Consider the following 7,431-nt stretch of genomic DNA (forward strand, 5'->3'; position numbering starts at 1 on the left):
GCCACACCCATTTAACTTACCAACCACTCTGCAATTCACCTGTCACTGACCCCGCCCCTTGCACTAGCCACACCCATTTAACTTACCAACCACTCTGCAATTCACCTGTCACTGACCCCGCCCCTTGCACTAGCCACACCCATGTTACCAACCACTCTGCAACTCACCTGTCACTGACCCCGCCCCTTGCACTAGCCACACCCATTTAACTTACCAACCACTCTGCAATTCACCTGTCACTGACCCCACCCTTTGCACTAGCCACACCCATTTAACTTACCAACCACTCTGCAATTCACCTGTCACTGACCCCGCCCCTTGCACAAGCCACACCTATGTTACTTACCAACCACTCTGCAATTCACCTGTCACTGACCCAGCCCCTTGCACTAGCCACACCCATGTTACTTACCAACCACTCTGCAACTCACCTGTCACTAACCCCGCCCCTTGCACTAGCCACACCCATTTAACTTACCAACCACTCGGCAATTCACCTGTCACTGACCCCGCCCCTTGCACTAGCCACACCCATGTTACTTACCAACCACTCGGCAACTCACCTGTCACTGACCCCGCCCCTTGCACTTGCCACACCCATGTTACTTACCAACCACTCTGCAATTCACCTGTCACTGACCCCGCCCCTTGCACTAGCCACACCCATTTAACTTACCAACCACTCTGCAATTCACCTGTCACTGACGCCGCCCCTTGCACTAGCCACACCCATGCACTAGCCACACCCATTTAACTTACCAACCACTCTGCAATTCACCTGTCACTGACCCCGACCCCGGCCCCTTGCACTAGCTACACCCATGTTACTTACCAACCACTCTGCAATTCACCTGTCACTGACCCCACCCCTTGCACTAGCCACCCCCATGTTACTTACCAACCACTTTGCAATTCACCATCTGGCAGGCATGATTCCACTCTCACACCACACACACACACACACACACACACACACAGTTTATACTTACCAATTGGCCACATAGACCCATCTGGAACCTACCTCTGCTGCACCACAGTCACCTCGTGCCGATCCCGGGACTTGAACCCTGGTCACCTGGATGGAAGGCAGGAACTTACCCCCTGGACCACACTGGTTTCCATGTCAGTACCCTATCAAATCGTCCCCATAACATGGTCTTCCGTTTCATGTGCAATGGAAGCCACAAGCACTGACACCAGGTGCTGTATGTTGGTCATAGTTACCGCTGCAGTGCTTCAATCCTCCAAGGAGCTGTAGCTCAACGGTAAGTCTCGTGCCTCTGGTGTCACAGGTTCTCTCAAGACCAGGGTTCGAGTCCTGCCAATGCGGTCCAAGTGACCTGAGAGGGTAAATTTTCAATCTGTAGTATAATTTTCATTTGCTAATTTTTTATTCACTTGGAAAAACAGAGGAGAAAAGTGCCACTCTTTTGGCACATGCGCCCAAAAATTATACATCTTTTCCTGAGGAGTCTGACCTTCCACAAACCTCCCTTTTTCTCAAGTAGGTGCAATAGGGACAATGCCTTATCTTCCCTTATAAATGTGTTTATTCTTAGTCCTTTAAATTCGGCGTACTTTAGAGCACAAATGTTGCCTCAGGTGTATATATGAGCACAAGAATGCAAGGAGGGTGTTATACTGATAGTAAAATAGGTTGGATGGTGGTGATTTTTCGTTTTGCTGAGAGCCGATCCCTCCAATCAGGTCTTTGATGCATGTGATGTTGGCTAGGATAAAGGTGAAGTAGGAGCTCTGGCTAATGAAATGAAGGGGAGATTTTGAGGCAAGTGAAACTCCCTTTATTAGGTGCAATAGGAAGCTAGAAAAATTGTTTTTCTCAAGAGGCAGAGAAGAGCAGTTAGACCTTTGCTTCAGGAAGTCTTAATCATGCCTACTGAAGCAAGTGAAGGGATTGTGGTGACACAGCACAGTACAGTACGGCACTGGGCTGGGCTGGGCTGGGCTGGGCTGGCACTGGGGCTTTAAGCAGCCCCTTTCTTCCTTCCTTCCTTTGAAGGAAGCCTACGAGCCCTCGAACGCACTCGAACGCCCAGGTTCTGTATGGAGGATGACTGCAGGCAAATTGGGACCCTGCTACATTAGGGTGACGTCCCCATCTGCGGCTTTCGAGTGGCAAAATCCTTAGCCTGAGATAGGTAGGCTGCTTTTGAATTTGGCTGAAGACCATTTGTTGGAGGCTGTATCATAGCGCAAGCCGGCGACTTTCTCAGAAGAAAGTAAGCATGGGAGGACATTATTTGCATAGGACAGCCCTCTTCTAAGTCCCATCATTCTGTTGCAGTTGCCATGTAGCGTTACTAGAGGGCAGCATTACGAACATAAGAGCACACCAAGGCTTTTCTTCTGCTTGCTCAGATACCTCTTGTTCATGTTCGTCTTGCAGGGCCTGCAGAGTCGAGGACTGCGATGACTGAGTGAATGAGTAATGAGGTACATGCTGGCCTGTATTTGTGGTGAAAGGGGAATGTTTGGAAGGAAAACAGCCAGACGAAAGTGTCAAAGCATACGTGTTTGCTGAGTGATTGAGTGAGTGTCACCTGGCTCTTTGAATGGACATGTGAGAGAGGAACATGCAGCTCCATTGTCCTCAGATGAGAGAGGAAGCACAGATGAATATTTTCCTCAAATAAAAACAATTACACCACCACGAAGCTGACAAGAGCGATATGCTGCTTTGCAGGTGTAAGGATTTGCCATGTTTGGTGCATAAATATGCATGGTTAGCGAGGTTTTTCTCAGAACGTCAGCAGCGCACCCTTTAGTATTATCCTTAGGCCAGAAATATCAGGCACTCCTTTGGGGTAAGAGGCCAAGAAATCCTTTGGGAAGCTTGCTCCAGTCATCTGAAGGATAGAAATACACTGGGGAAAAGTTACAGAGGGAGCCAGGCTGCACAACATTTGGTCATGGTTCGATAGAAATCTTTAGCAAGGACTTTTGACCACCCCTCGCTGTGGGACCTGGATGCCCATACCTCTTGTTCATGTTCGTCTTGCAGGGCCTGCAGAGTCGAGGACTGCGATGACTGAGTGAATGAGTAATGAGGTACATGCTGGCCTGTATTTGTGGTGAAAGGGGAATGTTTGGAAGGAAAACAGCCAGACGAAAGTGTCAAAGCATACGTGTTTGCTGAGTGATTGAGTGAGTGTCACCTGGCTCTTTGAATGGACATGTGAGAGAAGAACATGCAGCTCCATTGTCCTCAGATGAGAGAGGAAGCACAGATGAATATTTTCCTCAAATAAAAACACTTACACCACCACGAAGCTGACAAGAGCGATATGCTGCTTTGCAGATGTAAGGATTAGCCATGTTTGGTGCATAAATATGCATGGTTAGCGAGGTTTTTCTCAGAACGTCAGCAGCGCACCCTTTAGTATTATCCTTAGGCCAGAAATATCAGGCACTCCTTTGGGGTATGAGGCCAAGAAATCCTTTGGGAAGCTTGCTCCAGTCATCTGAAGGATAGAAAAACACTGGGGAAAAGTTACAGAGGGAGCCAGGCTGCACAACATTTGGTCATGGTTCGATAGAAATCTTTAGCAAGGACTTTTGACCACCCCTCGCTGTGGGACCTGGATGCCCATACCTCTGTGGCTCTGACACCTTTTTTGACCTCTGGATAGCACCGTCTCATTACCCCTCAAACATTCCCTCTGAGTACCCCAGCTTTGGTAGTGCACCAACACGTTTCAATCCCTTGAGTGACTACAGACACCCTTCCTATGTGCTCTCCATTTACATTCCGTCAGTAACCCAGGTGCTTCTGTCACTGTTCAGTCTCAAGTGGCCGGTTGGATGCACATTGCTCGGATGTACAGGCACTTACCACTCTGTACAGCCCTCTCAGCACACACAGACCACACTTCTTTAAATCATAAATACATGTTCTGACTAACAGTAATGCTGTGCCTTCCCTCTGTAGATCATACCCAACGTTAGAAGGACAAATAAATTGAAGAGCGTACCAAACTCTCAACAGACACTGCCAGAACATGTGCTGCTGCCTATTTGCATGCCATGATTATTCTCTATGACCCATCCAACTACTTTCCACATGTACCCTTTCCCTGCCTCATTCATCTGCTCCAATGCCCCTATTTATTTAACAAATGTTAGTGCTCTCAGATATCATAGCGGGAATCTCTATAGCATCTCTTGCCAATAGAAATATCCCAAGGGTCCCTATAACATGCCGCACGGAGGGAAGGGGAGGCAGAAAAATCTTGGTGAGCACCACCTGCAAAAATTCCACGACATGCTCCTTGTTGTACCTTTCAATACAATAACTGCAGTTGGATTGTATGGTGCCCCCCCTTGGGGTTGGTAATGGAACTGTCACATACCTGTTTGCCCCAAATCCCCCCTGTTGCCCTTATCCTTTCGGGGTGCATCCCATAAAGGAGGAGGGGAGCAATAAAAAGTAAGGGTAGCCTCCCAAAAATTGCCCAGAAGTCATGTCATTCTGTGCACCCCATCGCCCTTCATAATGCACTCCCAACCCCCTTTTAAAAGTGCTCCCCCAAATTTGACAGCACCCCCCCAAAATCAGAGAGAGTAGGGGGGTGCAGTAAAAAACACATTTTGGGGCTCCTCACTATATGTCATTAATCTCTAACCCCCACCCACTACATCTGTTCCCCTTCTTTTACCTGTCACTGACCCCACCCCTTGCACTAGCACACACCCATGTTACCAACCACTCTGCAACTCACCTGTCACTGACCCCACCCCTTGCACTAGCCACACCCATGTTACTTACCAACCACTCTGCAATTCACCTGTCACTGACCCCGCCCCATGCACTAGCCACACCCATTTAACTTACCAACCACTCTGCAATTCACCTGTCACTGACCCCGACCCCGCCCCTTGCACTAGCTACACCCATGTTACTTACCAACCACTCTGCAATTCACCTGTCACTGACCCCGCCCCTTGCACTAGCCACCCCCATGTTACTTACCAACCACTTTGCAATTCACCACCTGGCAGGCATGACTCCACTCTCACACTACACACAGTTTATACTTACCAATTGGCCACATAGACCCATCTGGAACTTACCTCTGCTGCACCACAGTCACCTCGTGCCGATCCCGGGACTTGAACCCTGGTCACCTGGATGGAAGGCAGGAACTTACCCCCTGGACCACACTGGTTTCCATGTCAGTACCCTATCAAATCGTCCCCATAACATGGTCTTCCGTTTCATGTGCAATGGAAGCCACAAGCACTGACACCAGGTGCTGTATGTTGGTCATAGTTACTACTGCAGTGGTTCAATCCTCCAAGGAGCTGTAGCTCAACGGTAAGTCTCTTGCCTCTGGTGTCACAGGTTCTCTCAAGACCAGGGTTCAAGTCCTGCCAATGTGGTCCAAGTGACCTGAGAGGGTAAATTATCAATCTGTGGTTTAATTTTCATTTGCTAATTTTTTATTCACTTGGAAAAACAGAGGAGAAAAGTGCCACTCTTTTGGCACATGCGCCCAAAAATTATACATCTTTTCCTGAGGAGTCTGACCTTCCACAAACCTCCCTTTTTCTCAAGTAGGTGCAATAGGGACAATGCCTTATCTTCCCTTATAAATGTGTTTATTCTTAGTCCTTTAAATTCGGCGTACTTTAGAGCACAAATGTTGCCTCAGGTGTATATATGAGCACAAGAATGCAAGGAGGGTGTTATACTGATAGTAAAATAGGTTGGATGGTGGTGATTTTTCGTTTTGCTGAGAGCCGATCCCTCCAATCAGGTCTTTGATGCATGTGATGTTGGCTAGGATAAAGGTGAAGTAGGAGCTCTGGCTAATGAAATGAAGGGGAGATTTTGAGGCAAGTGAAACTCCCTTTATTAGGTGCAAAAGGAAGCTAGAAAAATTGTTTTTCTCAAGAGGCAGAGAAGAGCAGTTAGACCTTTGCTTCAGGAAGTCTTAATCATGGCTACTGAAGCAAGTGAAGGGATTGTGGTGACACAGCACAGTACAGTACGGCACTGGGCTGGGCTGGGCTGGGCTGGGCTGGGCTGGGCTGGGCTGGCACTGGGGCTTTAAGCAGCCCCTTTCTTCCTTCCTTCCTTTGAAGGAAGCCTACGAGCCCTCGAACGCACTCGAACGCCCAGGTTCTGTATGGAGGATGACTGCAGGCAAATTGGGACCCTGCTACATTAGGGTGACGTCCCCATCTGCGGCTTTCGAGTGGCAAAATCCTTAGCCTGAGATAGGTAGGCTGCTTTTGAATTTGGCTGAAGACCATTTGTTGGAGGCTGTATCATAGCGCAAGCCGGCGACTTTCTCAGAAGAAAGTAAGCATGGGAGGACATTATTTGCATAGGACAGCCCTCTTCTAAGTCCCATCATTCTGTTGCAGTTGCCATGTAGCGTTACTAGAGGGCAGCATTACGAACATAAGAGCACACCAAGGCTTTTCTTCTGCTTGCTCAGATACCTCTTGTTCATGTTCGTCTTGCAGGGCCTGCAGAGTCGAGGACTGCGATGACTGAGTGAATGAGTAATGAGGTACATGCTGGCCTGTATTTGTGGTGAAAGGGGAATGTTTGGAAGGAAAACAGCCAGACGAAAGTGTCAAAGCATACGTGTTTGCTGAGTGATTGAGTGAGTGTCACCGGGCTCTTTGAATGGACATGTGAGAGAGGAACATGCAGCTCCATTGTCCTCAGATGAGAGAGGAAGCACAGATGAATATTTTCCTCAAATAAAAACAATTACACCACCACGAAGCTGACAAGAGCGATATGCTGCTTTGCAGGTGTAAGGATTTGCCATGTTTGGTGCATAAATATGCATGGTTAGCGAGGTTTTTCTCAGAACGTCAGCAGCGCACCCTTTAGTATTATCCTTAGGCCAGAAATATCAGGCACTCCTTTGGGGTAAGAGGCCAAGAAATCCTTTGGGAAGCTTGCTCCAGTCATCTGAAGGATAGAAAAACACTGGGGAAAAGTTACAGAGGGAGCCAGGCTGCACAACATTTGGTCATGGTTCGATAGAAATCTTTAGCAAGGACTTTTGACCACCCCTCGCTGTGGGACCTGGATGCCCATACCTCTGTGGCTCTGACACCTTTTTTGACCTCTGGATAGCACCGTCTCATTACCCCTCAAACATTCCCTCTGAGTACCCCAGCTTTGGTAGTGCACCAACACGTTTCAATCCCTTGAGTGACTACAGACACCCTTCCTATGTGCTCTCCATTTACATTCCGTCAGTAACCCAGGTGCTTCTGTCACTGTTCAGTCTCAAGTGGCCGGTTGGATGCACATTGCTCGGATGTACAGGCACTTACCACTCTGTACAGCCCTCTCAGCACACACAGACCACACTTCTTTAAATCATAAATACATGTTCTGACTAACAGTAATGCTGTGCCTTCCCTCTGTAGATCATACCCAAC

Source organism: Triturus cristatus, chromosome 7 (assembly GCF_964204655.1).
Source record: "Triturus cristatus chromosome 7, aTriCri1.1, whole genome shotgun sequence".
NCBI classification, from domain to species: Eukaryota; Metazoa; Chordata; class Amphibia; order Caudata; family Salamandridae; genus Triturus; species Triturus cristatus.